Source organism: Plectrocnemia conspersa, unplaced genomic scaffold, assembly GCF_051122295.1.
Source record: "Plectrocnemia conspersa isolate PC_06_02 unplaced genomic scaffold, ASM5112229v1 ptg000003l, whole genome shotgun sequence".
Classification (NCBI taxonomy): domain Eukaryota; kingdom Metazoa; phylum Arthropoda; class Insecta; order Trichoptera; family Polycentropodidae; genus Plectrocnemia; species Plectrocnemia conspersa.
The window spans coordinates 15,824,327-15,845,002 of NW_028277167.1; the positions used below are offsets into that span (position 1 = coordinate 15,824,327).

Below are 20,676 nucleotides of genomic sequence, written 5' to 3' on the forward strand. Positions count from 1 at the left end.
CTTTTCACATCGTCTGAAATACAAGGCAAACTTGATCGACTCCGAACGTTACACTGTTATTTATGGTCGGTATTGCTCTATTAAGATTAAGTTTTTCGGGAGCAATCGAAGCGGATATCATTTCAAATGGCTAAGCGTTACGCTGTGGCTACAAGGCCTAGGACAAACCTAGAACTCGATCTATCACGAAACTTGTCAGTCTTTCAATTAGCCCAAAACAAGTTTAAACGCGCTTGTGTACGTAGACCAAAAACATATATTGACAAGCCATATAATCGACTAGCTATATATAATATATAAACATATTATTATATATGCTATAAAAGCCATTTGCATCTTAGTTGAGTAAAATATGCATTAGCGAACTATATATATTCTAATTCATCACTGCCTCGATGATTTAAAAAATCGAAAAACTACCTTCCGTTAAAAAATAAATATATTTGTATATAATTATAAACCTAAGAACTGAGATTTAGTTAAAAGTTAGTTATAACACCCAGTAGTTTAAGTTCAAATGGACACATCTACAATGCTCGAAAATCAATAAATAAAAAACATGTTACTGCACTTCATATGAGAGGCAAATTTATCATTTCGGCAAGAACATGTTAAAATACGTTATGTCATGCACTTCATAATATAAATAAAAATATAATTACAGAATCGTGTGAATTTTAAAATAAACTAGATAAAATCTTGATTTCTGTTCATTATGAGGAGAAATATTTAATTTTGCTCTTTCAGAATTTTAAGCTTGCTAAATTAGTTAAAACTACGTTGCAAAAATTACAATATAAGACAATGAGAGTAGTTTTAAATATAAATAGATTTACCAGTTGTAGAAGTATGCTTGAAGATGAATGTTGTAGTATTTATACATAAGTTATAAAATAATAAACCAGAGTATTTTAATAAGAAATAAAGATGTACATATTTAATAAGAAATAAGAAAACGAGTACGGCCAGAGGAATATTGTAAACACTTTCGTGCATCAAAAATAAGTATTAATGTTAATATGTATATTTTGATTAAATTTGTTTAGTGTATAAGTTATTAGCTATATAGCTAAATAAATTAATATAGTTAGGATTACAAGAAGTGTTCTAAACCATAAATTATGGTATGTTTTTTTCGTATTTGGATATCGAAAAAGTAAGCAGGCACGAGATATGACGATTAAATACATAAGCTCGTTTTCAATCTCATTCAAGTTGATGGCGATAGATTTTTGTTAATTCAGCAGAGATTTTTAGCTTTATAGTTAAGTTAGTGTACTAATAAGTGTCCAGAACTATAAACTATGAAACAAGATCGAAAATTCTACGTATTTTTGACGTTGAAAAAGAGAGCAGACACGAAACTTCTATGGCGTTTAAATGAAGAAACTCGTTCTTTAGCCCACGAAATACATTTAAGTCGATGGTAATTATGTTGAATCGTGACTTCAGCATATGAATTTTCTGCTTTATAGTTAGAATAGCAAAAGATGTCATATGTAATTTATGTAATGGTTGTCGAAAGTAAATTATGTGTACTTTAGATATAGAAAAAGCGTGACTTCTATGGTGGGTACTATTCTCAAGATTTTTTCATTTCCGGGAATCGGGATTGAAAATTCGTCAAATCCCGGGAATTCCCGGGAAACAATATTTTTAGAATTTGAAAATATCAAAGGAGGACACTAAAAAAAGGTCACCTCGGTCATTTTTATTTTTTATCGTCCCGATTTTTCGGGATTATCAAAATTTAAAAAAGGACCCACTAGTCGATTATGTTAAATCGTGACGCCATAACTAACAACAGAAGAGTTTTTGTTGATTCAGCAAATATTTTTTTGCAACAGATATTTTATATTATACAGAGCAGTAAATTGTGAAAAGGTTACCGAAATATTAGGCGGTCGGAAATTCTGCTTACGTTAGGTGCCGAATAAAAAGCAGGCGCGAGACTTCTATGAAATTTGAATTAATAAACTCGTACTCAAGTTCACTAACTGCATTTAAGTCGATTGTGTTTAATCAAGACATCAGAACACACCGCGCGATAGTTTTTGCTGCTTCAGCAAACATACTTTCTGCTTCATAACTGATTATTAAATTTGTTTTTGTCGTAGTCATTAATTATACAAATAAGTCACAAAATAAGTCACCGTTATTAAAACACTGTTTAAATATTTAATAAACAGTGCTTGGTTTTGCACATTTGCATTAGCACCCAGCATATTGTTTTTGCTGCGAATAAAAATGAGTAAACGCCCGAGAATGTCTAATACATTTCCGACAAAAGCCTATGGCAAGTCAGTATTTATAGCATCAAAATTTATATTTCACTCAGACGTCGTGATCATGGCAGGACAATCGCTCCCGAAATGTAGTCAAATTCAAAAATAATTATCAATAATCGCGAACTTTTTAAATGTATTAATATCATCATTTCCCTTCACACAGACGAAACATACATAATGGTATGAATTTAAATAATTTGGTAGCCCCCCCCCCTCAACCTTCAAGATAATATACAATTAAAACGATCTAGAACTAAACTGGAAAAACAAGAAAATTACAGATAATGGCCGCAATTATTCTAGTAGATAATTAATTATTGGGTTATTAAAGTTAAAAATGCACATGGCAACCCTGCAAAGATTTTGCAGCGAGTAACGACCGCTGTCGCACTTCCGGTCTGAACGACCCGCATCCCGCATACAATGGGGCAAAACAGTGGTGCCAACGTTGCGGAAATAAATTTGGCCCTAATAATAATAATAATGGACAACATACGTGCGTTTTATTTATCGAGTGCGTTATCGGGGCTTATCGGTCGATCGATTCGCGTCGGCGCTGGCAACACCGAATCGATTGACACACGAGCGTCTGCGAGCCGAGTGTTGCCAGGTCGCGCGGAACCGGTCCGGTCGTAGGTCAGTGCCGGCGAAAACTGTGCGTCACGCGTACACGTGTCCGGCGGTACGCGTACCGCGGCAGGTGCGCTCCGAGGGCGGGCCGCGGCCCCCGGCGCAGGTGATAAATGCGACGATCGCTCCGGTGACGAATAATCCGTCCTGCGAGGACGTGTGAACCCAAAGGGCGCCGGTGACTGACTGAGGTGTATCGGAGCCGGTGCCCACCTGGCGGCGAGAGACCCCCACACGTTTGCCCGTCCCCCACTCCCTACTCGCTCACCTGTAACGACGTCGTCACGCGATGACGATATTCAATTTACGAGCGGATCTACCGGTCCGCGGGATATTTATTGGCACGAATTTGAACGCGATGACGTTTGCTAGATGGAAATATAAATATCCGGATTATTATGATTTAAATATATATTTATATTTAATGGAAATCGTTATATAAATCATAATATCAAAAGATGTGACGTGACCAAAGGCTCATATCCAGTAGCGTAGCTGGGGAAGAAAGGGACATTTTTAGATTCTTCCAAACCTTCCACTATTTTTGAAATTTGTTCTCTACTGGAAGACCTTAATTGACATTGCTACATAATCAGAATCTTCAGACTTTACACTCGACTTGATCACGGTATGGCGATTACGTGTGGACTTTTGCCCCTTAATAAAGTAAGTTATTAACAGCAAATATGTTGCCGTCTACCGAGAACAATTACAAATTGACATATATGTATTTATTTATAAGGATTGCAATAATTTCGGGATTTTCAATACCGGTATTATTAAGAGAAAAACAGTAAATACCGGTATTGACATTATTATTTTTTTAATTAATTAGTAATAAAGGAACGAAAAAATAATCCGAGTTCACCATTTTAATTGATTATTGGCACGGCAATTATTGTTTCGATATATTATATTAAATATTTTAATTATATCATTGTCCTTATTAATGTTTACAATTTTTACATCCAGCACGGGTAATTATGCTTAGTAGATTTTTTGTTTGATTTTGAATTGCTTATTTTAATTACATTACAATTAAATTACAACTATATCTTATTGTCATGTTTAGTATCTTTAAACGTTGTTACGTCGGCTTATCTGATAGATGTACATTCATTCAAACTGCTTTATTTCTAAGATTATACTGTAATATATTGTTGAATATTAATACATGCTTTCGAATTTTGCCAAAAAATCCAAGGATTCATGAGCCGGAACATCTTTTTGTATTGAGATGTATTGTCGTTTTCATGGTTTTTTTTAATATAATAAACTAACAGGTCAAATTCCGATTTTAGTTGCCGACATTTATGACCAATTATCTATCGAACTATTGTATTTATAAATATTTGGTGTTTCAAACAATAAAAATGGTTTACAATTTTCCGTACATTCGGGTACTTCTAAAAATACTTTATACTCTGATCCTTTATTGTATTATCTACCAGTACTCACTTTCACTAATTGTCTCAAAAAAATTAATTGCGGGCAGCAAATCTTTTTTATTTTGTAACAATAAGTTTAGGAAATAATCATCTTTAACAAAATATCTTCTGTTATCGAACGCTTATGGATGATTCCTAAATTGTTATACCAGGGGTTAGAGTACAGTTTATTTCAATAAAATATACTCCTATATTACTCATTACTTTTTGTCAGCTAAGATTATACGAAAGAACCTTATGAGAAAGAAGTGGGAACAAAATTGTGAATCTATTTTTTTATAATGCGACATTTATTTCTAAAAATATTTTTTGTCATTGATTATTGTGATATTTATGTGATTTATTTATCTATTTTTATTTTAATTATTGCTCATTTAATATTTATTTTAGGATATCTCAATAATATTTATTTGGGAAAGATTTATCTCTCGTATTTCTACTCATGTTATAAATGTTTATGTGAATATTATAGAATAGAAAATACGTAAATACTGTATAATATTATTCTACTTTGATATCCTACGCAGATAATACTAATTATGTTAATCCCCTATAATAAGCATAATTTTAATCTCCGCTTCTAACTATAGTTACAGTTAATTTATTATTTTAATAACTTAAAAACTTTTATTGTTCAACAATTGTAAACAATGTAAATGGTTATGAACTAGTATTTTTCATTTAATATGTCTGTACGAAGTATTTTTAGAAGTACCTGAATGTAAGGAAGATTTTTTAAATGCTTCTTATTGTTTATTCCATATCGTTCAGTACAGCAAATAATACATATTAGTGGGATTCGTTTTATGGAACAAAGTATAAAAATATTTTGATCCTCAGAACTAAAGAATTCCACATTGTGTTAACATCTAAACATAAATTAAGTTCGATTTTAAATTCACTCTTTACATATTATTGTTGCAAATTTCGAGTTGCATTTAGGGCATTATTGAAGCTTAGTTTCAAACGTAGTTTTTCATTCATAATTTCTGTACTTCCATAATTTTCAAAGTCAGTTTTCTGATTATCTTAATCATCATTGTCGTCGTTCTCTTCATCAGAATCCTCTTTTCTACATAAAACGTTCATTACAGCTAGATGAATTGCATGATTTATGTATAGTTGATTTTCGACCCGACTCTCACGTCCAAAGTTGTTCATTACACTGGCTCTATTAGTTGTTGCTACAATGTCGGTTTTAAACACAATTCAAAATTCTTCCAAACGGCTCTCAACAATTCTTCGGATTTCAAAAGAACACATGTTCCTGATATGAAAACTAGTCCTAAATTGATTTTTTTCACTGTGAACGAGTATCTTTTATTTTGAAAACTCGTCCATTCATCCATATTCAGACTGAAGTAAGCACCTGACTCATTAAAATTGTTTATTTCACTAATCTCTTTTTTGTCATCATAAAAAATAAAATCAATTTCATGGTATCCGATTGATTCCTTAGCAATAAATATCCCTTTTACCCGATAGATTCTCGAATGACCGCACTATTTGTGATCGTTTTAATTGACAATTTCATTGAGTGATTTTTTTCCCACGAAATTTGATAGGGATGGCTGGTTTAATTTCATTATTTTTGCACTGTACGGAAATTCTGTTTCTAAGCTAAATTTGTATTATACAAACTAGGCAAGTTAAACTGTATGAAATAATTGCTTTATAATTTCACTGGCCAATATCAGTAAAATTGTGTTTATTAACTTCGTGAAATTATATGCTGCTCTAAACTGTCGTTAAACTCAATTAACCAGTTGGGAAACATCTGAAATCTCATCAAAAATTGCGTTTCGCTGACAGTTTAGAGCATAATATAATTTTACTAGTGCTTATCGGTTAAAATATATTTTTGCTATTATAAATATATGTACATATACAATATTTACCAGTGCAAATGTATTTTGATATAATTTCATTAAGAAGCCAGTGAAACTAAAAATCTTTCTCTGGCAATACATATATAATAATTTATCATTTTATATATGCTTTTACGTAATCAAATAAAATATTTTTATTTTTTCCTTTTCTCATTCATGCGAACTTTATTTTAACTGAATGCTTGCTTATTTTAACATTTTTCCTTAGAAAAAAAAGTGAGCAATTCAGAAACGCCTTATTGCATCTGTAACTACATATGTATATAGCTATTTGCTTTGTGCAAGCTTTTGTTTTTGAGACCTTTGAATGTGTTAAAAATAAAACAAATACGATATAACAATTTATTATAAATACATTTTATATACACAAGAAAGGAAAACATTCTTTTCAATAGCGCTTTTCTGGCTTTCAGCAAATTCATTGATTACATCATTATAAATATTATCTATAACTATATGATAATAATCGTAACTACATCGTGTATTGTGCCATTTCTACATAGCTTTTCAAATTAACTATCATTTTATTCTTATCCTTTGTTTTTTACCCATAAAATAATAAAACATACGATATAACAAATATTTAAAAATACATTTTGTGTACATAATAAAATATACAAGATTGTTGATATGTTAAAATAAATATAATTATGTAAATTGGACCTTTATGGCTTTCATCAAATTCGTATATTATCATAATTGAATCGAATTTTTAGAATGTTTACGTAATCGTTTTTTTCGTTAGTCGATATTTAATCATTTTTAACAAATTTGAATAATACATATTTCACGCGAAGTACAGGATTGAGTAATTAATAGTCAGAAAACAATATTTAAAATTATTTCAGTTTGGAGTCTTCAAACATAAAAGCTTTGTACTTCATGATTGAATATTTCAAAAGCAGAAACTAGTTTTTCACCTAACCGAATTTATTCAGGAACCACGGTAAACATGTAATTGAATTATATTGTTTTGTTTTTGTTATGTTTTGCTTTGAAACTTTAAATTTTGCAATTGATTCTAGAAAACTTTCTGCTCATACAGATGATAAAAATGGAAAATGTGTATCTCATAAAAAATAGACGTGGAAAGAATTAGACAAGAAAAATTTATAAAAAGGAGAAATTACACATGAAAAGAATTACACAGTGAAAATATTACACAACCAATAAATTTCAAATGTAGTTTATATGGACATCAAAAGGGCTAAGCATGTTCCTAGAAAATATGAAATCACTCCAGTCGTCAGTTCATTACGTATGTATTTTTTTCCATATGTAATTTGATCACCTGTATTTTTCTCCTTGCGTAATTCTTTCCATGTGTAATTTTATCTTGTGTATTTTTTTTTCTTTTTTAATTCCATCTGAAAATCATAAGCTTATATCTTATATAAAAAATTTCTAGGACGTCGCTTATGGACGCGCTCGCTTCAAAATTGAAACGCTCTACGTTCAAATTGTTACTTTGTAAATCGTATCGCTTTGTATGAACGTAAATAAAACAAAAATATTAGCTTATTATTTATTTATTATAGTTTTTTTCAATATCACTATTTTATTAAGATTCATAGTATTTCATTAAATGACATGCATTCAGGTCAAATTTAAGGGGGCAAATCCCCCCCCCCCCATTACGTCCCTGCATACGATTGTCAAGATTTCGCCATTTTCACTGATAAATTTTTACTCAAAACCGTTCATGCTAAATGTATAAAAATATAAGAATAGGTATAACTTTGGAAAATTTAATTACCATATGAATTATTCTTGCTTAAACAGCAAAATTTGACGGTATACCGAAAATAACGACTATTGACTTTTCATATAGCATTCGATATGAAACACAATAAATGTAGCTGCGGTAGCGTAACACAGCGATCCAATCATAAAGCTTAAGAAACATTAATATTTAATATTTATTTAGTAAGAATATTTTAATTGAATCGCTTCTGTAGAACATGCAAAGAACAAATTTAATTAAATGATAGACAATCAAATAACTGAGAGACGCAAGTGAATGATAAAACTTATATATATATATACATAATAAACATTTATTTATATAAAAAAAAACACTGTGGTATAACTTGTATAGTAATCCCAAATCATAGGTTGTAAATTTTATGATTTTTTTTTATCACACCAAGATTAAATTACATTAAAATAAATATCATAAGTGTGTGCTTAGATTGCAACAATAATAAAAATCAATGATCGTAAATAGTACTAATAATATTATTTTTAAACTATCGTACATAAAAGTAGTATTATATAATTTATGTTGTATTTTATAACAACAGACTGTTTAAAATCCACCAATTCTATAATGAAGCTATTTAATAATTTCATTAATTAAAAATGTACTGCTTATAATACTACTTTAAATATCTATTTATACCTGGAAAGAAAAAATCAATGTATGTATAAGATATATAAATACACACGCAAGCTCAAACAAAACTGGCCTATAGTTTAATGTGAAACGATTCGCAAAACTGATTTCACACCAGTCGAGACGGTTCAAACAACTTCGGCGCCCTGGGCAAATTAATTTTTACGCTTCTTTATATAAGTCGAAAAAATCTAACTATCTTGTATACATATGTATATATTATACGTTAGTTTCATTATAGCATATATATATAATTATTATTTATCGTTCACTCACTTTATACAAAAGTGCATTTTTTTAATTAATTTATAATATATCATGGCACTGATTTTATAAATTTCTCACTACGTGTGAAATTTTGAAATTATTCTGGATAAAATTTCAAAGTTTATATACTATGGAATTTGTTTTAAATAACTATTATTTGATCCGTTTACGTTAAAGACAATTTATTGTGTTTTAATTTAGCGTTATTATAGCGAAGTAGTAGAGTCTACTACTACGCTATAATAATCCTAAATTAAAAAATAATAAATTGTTGTAAAATAAAAACAAAAAATATTAAAATGTAAAAAATAATAAGTTGATAGTATTTCTGCAGATTCTATTATGTAGACACACTGCAGCAATATTATCAACCTATGAAATACAATATATTATAAATCAGCGGTTGCTGCTAAAATTTTAATGTGATTTGTACAACTGTGAAATTTTTTTTCCGTCCGTGTGACACATTTTGACCGCCACAATACTAAACTTCCATAACCAATACATTTTTTCTATTTTTCCTAGTTATACTGACAGTTATATTTTTGCCTCTTGTCAAAAGACTGTTGGAATTAAAGTAAAGTATCATTACTGATATCATGGGAGGATTCCTGATATGGAAGTTGCTAGTGATCGAGCGCTGATTTAAAAAAAAATATTTCAGTACCTCTAAAAAATATATCAATATTCACCAAAGACTTAGTACCTTAGTATTATTTCGATCTGCATCATTTCGATGTTGCAATTTGAAATTAAAGTAAGTATTATACATTCATAATAATAAAATTTTCCTATAGCAGTTGATTATTACGTGAATTGATCGCCTGCCATTTGTAAATCTATTCATCCAACTAAATAGATCTCCAATTAGCAGCGGTGGTCTTGCGCAATTTACTGATATGTTTGCACAATTTTCTGATAACTTGATAAATCATAAGTGAGAAGCGCAAGTGAGAAAACGCAACCAGCAGCTTCTAAGATTTTTTTATGTGAGTTTTTTTGTGAATAGCACAATAAACTATGCATCATAGTCAACCATTATCTCAAAACTATAATTATTTTCATTGTCTTCGTCAAACGGAGGTGCCATTGTGGATTTGTCATGTTATTGCTATGAACACGCAAGTCAAAATTCCTGAATTTTATAAATGTATTTTTATCTGATACCAAATGCTCAATTTGAATATTTCGTCTTAACTTTGGAGTCGATCTGATAAAACATTAAAAAATCTGCTTTTAATGGAATGAATACAATGAATACAAGTACCAAAGATTACTGATAGTGGTTGGTAGTTAATCATAAGCATCTCTCACGTGTTACTACATTTTATACTCACGCACTATAATTGTTATTGTTAATCATAATAGAACATTAATTTATTATAAAAATATTTAAATATATATACAACACATACATAGTATAAATGAACATCACAATCATAAAATAACAAAAAAAAAGTTCAATAAACTTTAAGACACGCTGAGTTCATTTTAAAATTATTCTAAAAAACATTGACATTGAATCATCAAACAATAATGACACCATAACATAACACACCTATAAACAATATAATAGCTGTATTACATGACATTGTTTCTAAGAGCCGCATAATCAAATTAAAGTTTATAATTGCCGTATAATCAATATTATTTAGCTATAGTAAAAGTAAAACCTACCTGTATAATAAATAAATATTATATTTTGCCTTTAGAAGCGTTGGAATACTGAGGACAAATTCAAGAAAGAGTTGTTTCAAAATACAAATAATTTAATAATATTGCCATAATAATAAAAAATATTATAAAATATTAAGCAATTCGATCGTGTGATGATCGATCAGAAATATAATTATATAATAATCACTAATCGCCCAGACGCGGTAGAAACTAAAAAAACACCTAAGTTCATAAATAATTTGAAACCAGGTCCTTCAGGTATTAGTCATTGATTTATTTTCGCATTACGCAATTTGTCAGTATCGGGCATCGTGCTTCGTACATTTTAGGAAATAAATAAAAAAATAATGCATTTATTTTGGTTTCTTATAAATTATTTTATATAGTAATTGGGTCTTTTACAACTAATTTTAACGCAACGATTAAGGGTGGTCCAAAAAAATTTTATCCAAAAAATATGTTAGCTTGCATATTTTTAGATAAAAGATCACTCAACGATGTACGAGAACAAGTACTTCGTTACTGTTATTCGACTAAAATCTAGAAACGGCAAACGTTCTACCTCCATAGCCATATGTCGAATGTCATTAGACAAAAACCACTGCAATCTTAAAGCTATTACGGATGTGTACCTAGGTGAACCTTAGGAAGCTTTGTAAAAACCGTGAAATATTACTCGACGGCAATTTCGATCCGTTAACTATATTCCAGCTAACCACATTTTGATTGCTACATAATCTTCTCGGGTGTTGGAAAAGTTCATCTGGAAGGCGTTAAAATGTCATACAAAATATCATTCAATATTCTAATTCTAATGTATTTTTGACATCATTCAGTTTTACTTATACACTAATAAATAAACCACTTAACATTAGTCTATTCTAAATTTAAATATTAATAAATTAACTCCCTTTAAATAATATTATAAAAAAAATCCTTAAAATACACATTGTCCTTAATTAAAATTATAATAAGATATTTTAAAATAGATTATTGTGTTCCTTTTAGATCTGTCCGATATAGCCTGACAATTTCCTTTATTTCTGTCTAAATCGGTAGATGGCTAAAAATAAAACACTATATCTGGATTTCTCGAAGAAATGCTAATTTTGATACGATGATGACGTACACTTTGATTGAATATATAAATATAGTACAACATTTCGGCAATCTGTTGGGTACTTTCCGTGTTTTGAAAAAATCCAATATTTCTGAAAAACATGACCGTAAAAAATACAGTAACGATTTACTTATATTATTATAGCTCATATTTTGGTGCAGATTCTTTTGCGATCATTACGGGCAAATGCTACAAGACCGAATCTCTTTCAGTACATTTTTATCGTATATAGTCAATTAGATGATGTAGCTTTTCAAAATATAACCGTTTTAATAATAAAATTAAATCCTTGCAGATTTATTACTAATGAATCACTGGGTTGCCTAGTTTATCATAATCATCATATATTTCTTCATAAACCAAACCAGGACGTGGAAGTTGCCATGATTTATAACCGCCTGAATAGAATGTGACAAGTGTGACGACATAATGTGTTACGTAACGTTCGAGTTTATATACGAAAAGATATATTATGATCTATAGATCACCTTTTGAAAGCACACCGCGTACGTACACACGTAGGTGTGGGAGAAAATGACGACAATGCCACACCGAAAACGAATAAGGATAACGCAGTTCGTGACTCGGCAAAGAAACAACTTTACTTATTTCTCCGTCAGTGAAGAAGGTATAAACATCATTGTAAACCGAAAAATACAATGTATAAAGATAATCACCGGATTTTAAACACCTTTTAAATTAAAGGTATACATTGTCAAAATAATGTAATTTACATTTTTACATGTACTTATATGTATAAAAATACTAAATAAAAATAAATTGTTTTGCTTGCTAACGTGAAATTTAGCATAGCTTTTTCCGCAGCTTCATTTAAATACATATACGCAACATCAATTCATGACGTGCCATCCATATACGAGCTTCACTATAACGTAGTCCGTACAGTCTTGACTAGTAATCCAGAGGCCACGGGCTCGAACCAAAAACCGCCATTATTATTATTAATATAAACCGGCCCCAGCTGCAAAATATAATTAGATATCACCAATTCCCATACTGATACTTGCATGTATACATTATGTCTGAAATCTATACTAACTTACACAATTAGCATAGATTTGACGCATTGGGCTTATGCCTGTCAAGTTATAGATGTAATATTTTTTATGGTTCAAAAGTACCGATAAAATTTAGCTAAAGATCCTAGTAAAATAAATATTTTATTATATTTTTTGTGTGAATTTTGCAACCAGTAGAGCTGTTTTATAGCAGCGTATTGTAAAAAATATATTACTTACTAAAATGAATACAGAATATAGAGAGGTCGATTAGTGATGAGTTACTGCCGCGCTTCGGATGCTTGGTGATTAATTGTCAGTTTTTTAGTGATGCGACCAAGTGTCACATATTTTATAACGGTCCTTTGAGAAAGCTTTGACGAATAACAGATGAAGCAAATTTGATGCCAATCGTATTAATTTTTAACTGCACCTCCAAATCATCCACTTTAGTAAAAGCTGGTTTTAAGGCCCTACATGGGGCGACCGTCCGATAATTACAAAAGATAGTTAAAACATTTTGCAGTTTATGAAGAAAATGCTTTTATGAGTGTAATTTGATTTTGTGGAAATTTATAAATATTAATATTAACTGCTAACTTTCTAAAGCTTGAATTTAAAACCATTCTAGCATCAAATTAATTTTAATCATTTTTTACATACATTTATAGACAGCTTTTAAATATGGAGTTGCTTGTAGTAATAAAATAGCAAAAGAAATTTAAATATTATGTTTAATTAACAAATGACATTTTAAATCAAATTACACTTTCTGTCACTGAAAGAAAGAAATGTTAAATGTTAAACTTATTAAAAAGGCATTTAGATGTTATGCGGATTTTATATAAATTATTTTTATATTACAACAGTTGCTAAATTGCCCATATAATTTTTCAATAAGACGTGTCTGCTTTCGCCGTAGTACTGCGTCACGAAGTCGTCTCGAAGATTGTGTATAATTCTTGTGATTTACGTGAAAGCTTGGATAGAATTGTTTTACGGTCGGAATATAAGTGGCTAATATTTTTTGAATGTTTGTTCCGTAAAAAGCAATAAAGCACAAATTATCTTTCGCTACTTAATTAATAAATTACATTGTATTAAAATCTTGACACTTACTCTTTTTATACTGAGTCTTCTTTAATCTTTAACAGTTTTAAAATTCAACTATTTTTTGATAAAATGTCAAGACAATTTTCGTTTAAAAATATTGTAATATAAATAAACATTTTTGTGTTTACTCTCTAAAGTGCCTTTTTTATTACCATTATTAAATTGAAAATGTACCTAGCTAAAGTTGCCTATGTAAACATAAATACATCAACTTTATATGTACCTCGCATGCAGAATATGTGATCCAATCATCTTATTATTGAACGCGTTATTTGCACGTAGTCCTTGAAAACGACTTTAACTCTCGCATGAAAGCTGAACTTTATTTACCATGTGACTTTATATAATAAGTATTTAGCATTGCGCTTATTCAAACTTGTTCGAAGCCTTTGTTGGTCCATTGACCGGACTATTACTATAGCAACCTGCGTTCGTCGGTCGATCGATCAGTTTATTCGTTATGAAAATAGCTCTGAACATATTTACATAAGTATAAATCTCGATTTTAATAAGTACACACGCTTCAATTAGATCAAATAAGTACACACGCTTCAATTAGATCATTGAGTATCCTCGTAAGGTTTATGCTCCTGTTCCTGTGCTGCTAAAAGAGACTAATGCGAAAGTTTAGAATGTTAATAGAGAATAATGTATACTGTGTACGTATAATTGGCTTCGGAAAGTAAATGTATATATAAATCAGCATATACGTCCCATATTAAGAGTGTGGAGACGGAAACCAGGTGGGATTTTTATGGCTATGAGACCTAATCGAGATCTTGCTTCGACCGAAGGAAGACACATCTCAGGTTCGGTCATCCTGGTACAGCAACATACGTAAGAATAAGTCGCGTCAGTTGAAAAATACAATCAATCACTCGCTAGAGTGAGTTCAATATATAAACTTATAATAATAATAACTAAGAATGACAAATAATTCATAGTTTCATAGTAACAGTGCCAATGACAAAAAAACTTCAAAATTAAATTACAATTTTATATTTATTAATATTTGCATTTTTTTTTAATGTGAGTAGAAACTCTGAAAGTTAATAATTTGCCTCAAACTATAGATTGCGCAGCTTTTTGTACAAACTACTATATAATTTATCAAAAAGTCTTTGGTTTGAGAGTATTCGTTGTGGTCGTCTATGATTGAATTTATGATCAGTGATAGCTGTCCTATTAAAACTTAATTAAAAACAAGATATAATAATCCCATATTTATTGTGTACAAAAGGGTCTAAAATAAAACCTTGAAAATAACACATAAAAAACTAGTTATAGCACTGCTTTTCATTGAAATTTAATTTTAAAATAAGAGTGTGATATAATATTTCATTACAAAAATATGTCTTATGAGTAAATCAAAAATTTCACAATGAAAAATTCCTTTCTGCACTATCATTACTTAATGCTCGATGAAAGATTCATAATGACGGGGTTTATTAGGCGTATACGAACTGTCTGACATGATGATTGCCGCACAGGTAAATCATAATTATGAATCACTTAACAAAGCCGTTTATACACATACCTGTCCGCTGCCAAGCCGCGATTTATGCTATTTTGGACGCGACATTATAATTTAAATCAATAAATCAACACACATCGATATACAAATGTATGTATTACATATGTTGAAGGCAATGTGAATAATGGAGGAATTTTATTTAATTTCCGGTTGAAGAAAGGAGATAACTTCCAAAATGACAAACATACTCTGTTTTGATTAACGTTTCCGGTAACGATATTCTGTCCTTGATTTGCCATGAGCTAGAAGATGAGTTCAGTTCGAAGGCAAAAAAAGCAGTACTTAAGAAGAACCATGAACGAAATTGAAATCATAAATACTCGGAATTTTAGTTCACCGATCTTTTGCTTCTTTAAGTGTCTTATCCGTTTACTGATGTTGGCGATGATTTTTATTATATTTACTTTATTTTGTGGGGATGCGATTTATCTGGTCACAAACTAAGCAGTATTCTGGTAACACTAGATTCTGGGGTAGCCAATTCAAATGATCTTGCGGGCCACTTTGGAAATGCATCATAACTCCGCGGCCATATATAAAATTATAAATCTCCATATTATATTTAGATACATTACAGACATTTTTGGAGTGAAAAATTGTCTATAGTGTATTGGCGATTATAAAATAAATATATTTTGTAAAAGTGTGATGAATCTCGACGGCCGGAAAAATTCTCAATCCGCATGCGGCTCAAAAGCCGCGGGTTGGCCACCCCAGTTCTATACCATGATCTATATACATAGACCTAGACTCTAGTAACTGCTAAAACATATTTGATTTTAAAAAAAGTTAACGTAAAATTTCACTACATAGACTATTTTCCAAAAATAAATTTCATTGTTAGTATGAAAATTCCCCTCTCATAATAAACTTTAAATTTATAAAACTTATAAATTTAAATGTAATTAATTAGTTCAAATTATATTTTCTTCAGATAGATGCGCTAAAAAAGCTGATAATTTCTAATTGTAATTTCTAATAATTTAGATGATTTAAGTGTAGCTCCTGAAGTTTTATTACTAAAGTATATGTATTAATAAAAATTGAAATCATATAATTGTGCTATCGTCTGGCAGATAAATTATATTTTGACTTGTAAAAATATAAATATACTGGTTAAAATGTATTCACTGAAATGACATATTTAAAAAAAAATCGGGATAGATTCGAGAGTGACCTGAGAATTTTTTGATTTACAATCAGGGATTCAGCCTTTTTCAGGGGGAGGGGGAGGTGAAAGTTAGCGAATCAGTGTTCGTTTTTTAATATTTCGATTTTATTAAAATTCATAGTTTTTCATTAAATATATTTTTCTGGCTAAACTCAAGAAGATGACGTTCTTGGCCATAACACATTAATTTCTTCAAGTGGATTAGTCTTGGCTGTGGAACAAAGTTTTGAATTTGTTTAAAAATTTTGTAACAAAATTGTCTCTAAAATTACAAAATGACTGTCTTACCACATATTGCCATATGGAACGCCAACGGTATATCGCAACACACGCAAGAAATATTTTTTGCGAATAACACAAATTATACGTCTTGCCGTTCACCAAAACTCAATTTACGGATAAAAACTTACTTAAAAATACCTGGATACTGCGTTTATACCACGAGACACCCATACGGAACTGCACACGGAGGCACAGCAATAATAATTAAAAACAATATTCAACACTACGAAATAGAAAAATTTCAAGAAGAATACCTTCATGCGATTAACAGTTTTTTTCCAGGGGGGTGGAGTTTGGCTAATGGGATAAAATGCCCCCCTGCCCCCCCCCCCCATTCAAATGACGTTCTTGGCACTGATAAACTCGCTTAAAAAATATTTTTAATATGCCTTCAATGTCCGATCTTTATGAATTATGGCAATAAATTGTTAATGAAACGATTACCAAAATATCTGTGCGTGTTGGGTTCTGAAAAAATAAACAAATACAACTTTGGATTAAAAAAAATGCATTGAATTATTAACCAATTACAAAATAAACCGTTTAAGAAATACTTCACAAGCTCTGTATATTTACTCTCTGAACATCTCTCGTTTATTCGTGGACATCTTAACTCTTGTTTATTTTTTACTTTAAAATCAATCACCTTCAACGTGACCAATCGTCACTTGGTCACACGGCGGTAATCTGGTTATCAAACAAACTCGTCCGTCAGTCATTAGACGCAATTACCAGACATTCTCGGGACCCATATATCAAATCATCGCCACTGATCAAGACGTATCAGAGACGGTCCCACTATATATTATGTATTTTGCACGCAACATACAATTCCCCGCCGTCGGCGGTACAGTCGCGCAAAGGGTTAATTATTAATTTCGTATGTACGATGCGAGCCAAATCTCGATCGGTGTCCACTTTGATTTAGTGTGAGAAAAGTGTACCGGTGTGTGTTATTAAAAGTACATTAACAAAAACGTTACCGTAACGATCACAATAAAGATGTCGGAGATTGGTGTAAAAGCACAAACGTATATCTCTGGTACTTGTCGATTAAATTGATACGTTCACACGTGAACGTTTGTGGGTGCATTACGAAAGATGAAGTGTTATCGCTATTGTGACTTGCATTGAGAATTGTAATAATGTATGCATATAACATACTATGCCACGGTATCAATACTATGCTAGAAAAGTGCTTACAGTGGAGAAATTATAACATTATTTCTCTATACAGAGTGATTTAGATTCTCTATGGAAATGGACCCTTCTGTGTTGGAAAGTACTTATGGTGTCAATTTCTTGATCTTAAATTACCTTTATTGAACTATAAAATTTGCCCAAACAATAAAATATCTAAAACGAGAGAAGTTTGCAAAATTATAATTATTTGCAAGGACCGCCCTGGGCGGTACTTGCTTGGGGGCGGCATATTTGCGATGGTACCCTAAATACACTAAAACATATATAAATTCACGAATAACAAGATTTTAATAATAACCAATTTATTATTTTAAGAAATGCTGATTTTATGACCTTGCAAAAAATGTATGGGGGGGGGCGGCAATTTTAAGGATCACCCTGGGCATGCAATTTACGAACATGCCGTGTTCATAATATGTATGTATATACTTTTTCAGGTATTAAAATTTTGGCAAACATTTCAGGCGTGCATCGCTATTATTAAACCACATATAGGTACATACATACATAGATAAAATGGTATCGAAAAACATGCTCAGATGTTTCATTTTAAAAAATTGTTTAGAGAGTAATCTTCATTGTATAATACGCAAATAGTACATTGTAGTAAAAAAGTATTTTTTGGTTCTGAGAAGATCTAAAACTTTGAAACCCCATAAGCAAATTGTGCCTATTACTAAATGCATAAATAATAAATATTATATACGTATAAAATGATATTATAACATTGAAGAAGTTTATGGGAATGAAATTGGTTTGTGAGTGGTGAATCAAGTAAGTTCATGTACAACATGTGCGAGTACACCACGACGGCCTTGATTTAACCCGTTTTTCGATTGTCCGGAACAAATGTTGGGATATTACTACACAACTTTGTGATAATAATACAAACGTGCTACAATCCAGATGAGACTTACATTATTTCACATATTTTCAAAAGCGGAAATAGACTAATATCCTTTCAAATAGTAATACCACACGTGTGTGTCGGTAATGGGTGTCCGTAATCGAATTCTGGAGTCACGTGGCCGATCGGTAGGTCTCTAGAATCCAATCAGAAGTAGGATGTTGGTCAATATTTTACTCTCGGCGCGGTCGTAAAACTGCAGCCAGCTTCATGCGGAGAAGGAGAGTGACAGTAATCATCGCAGAGACGACCACCGAGAGACCGCTCGAACGTGAGTGACTCACCTGGACGGGGTTCATTAACCGAGGCGATCGCGGGAACTTTCGGCGCTATGCCGGTGTGTCGAAAGTGTTTGCGCCATTTTTTATCGGCCTCGGTCAGATAGGGGACCATTGTGTTTTCGGATGGAAAAAATCCGTGAAAAACTCGTGAAATTTGGGCAATTCGTGAGATTCGAATCGATTCTTCTCTGCGGATACAAATTGCTGGTTCCGAAAATGATATAATATAACGAATAGTTTGTAATTGGTTTTCGGTGTATGATCGGAACGAGATCTGACCTGGCAGGGCAAATAAACTTCTACGTTCTGTACACAAGTATGCCGCGAAAAATGAGTGGCTTCTATGTTACAAAACACAACTTTCAAGATAATGAGGGTTAAAGTATACGTCTTTTTATGTTCAACTTGAGCTTTTGAAATTCTAGTACAATACAATTAAATATATGTATTAACCCTGCCTTCAAATTCACACAGAATATGTACTAAAAAAAATATTTTCTAATTTTATTTTAGTTAGTTATAATAAATCTTTATTCTACTAACTAAAATATTTGTAAAATAACGGATAAGCAATATGATAACTTGTGCTACACTACAGATGAAACTAATGTAATTTTAATAAAGTTGTATCTAGGAAAGATTTAATTTTAGTTATAATATATCAATTTTATATTCCACAATGAAAATCTTCAAATCTTCATTGCGGAATTTAATTTTTTTCCATTTTTCCTATTTTAGATTGTTGACAAAATTAATTGTTAATCTATTAAATTATATTATAAATAATTTACAATCAATGAACATACTTGATTGTCATTATCACCTAAATGTTAAACCTGTTATGTTAGAGAATTCGATTTACAATGTTATTGAACACAGATGTAAAATACATCAATTTTATTTCATATTTGTAATAGAACGATTATTTACTTCTTTTTTTTTTGCTATATTACTGACTTATATATATATATTACTGACTTATATATATATATATATATATATATATATATATATATATATATATATATATATATATATATATATATATATATATATATATATATATATATATATATATATATATATATATATATATATATATATATATATATATATATATATATATATATATATATATATATATATATATATATATATATATATATATATATATATATATATATATATATATATATATATATATATATATATATATATATATATATATATATATATATATATATATATATATATATATATATATATATATATATATATATATATATATATATATATATATATATATATATATATATATATATATATATATATATATATATATATATATATATATATATATATATATATATATATATATATATATATATATATATATATATATATATATATATATATATATATATATATATATATATATATATATATATATAT

At 30.1% G+C, this 20,676-nt stretch overlaps 1 long non-coding RNA gene across 1 annotated transcript in view; it reads left to right on the top strand.

The window, feature by feature from the left end:
* The first annotated feature begins 2,912 nt into the window (after nt 1-2,912).
* The window catches only part of LOC148236750 (uncharacterized), a 55,445-nt gene continuing 37,681 nt past the window's right edge, over nt 2,913-20,676 (top strand). Inside the window, exon 1 of the long non-coding RNA XR_015809199.1 lies at nt 2,913-3,024. This is a non-coding gene — a long non-coding RNA (uncharacterized LOC148236750). The remainder of the gene's footprint in view (nt 3,025-20,676) is intronic.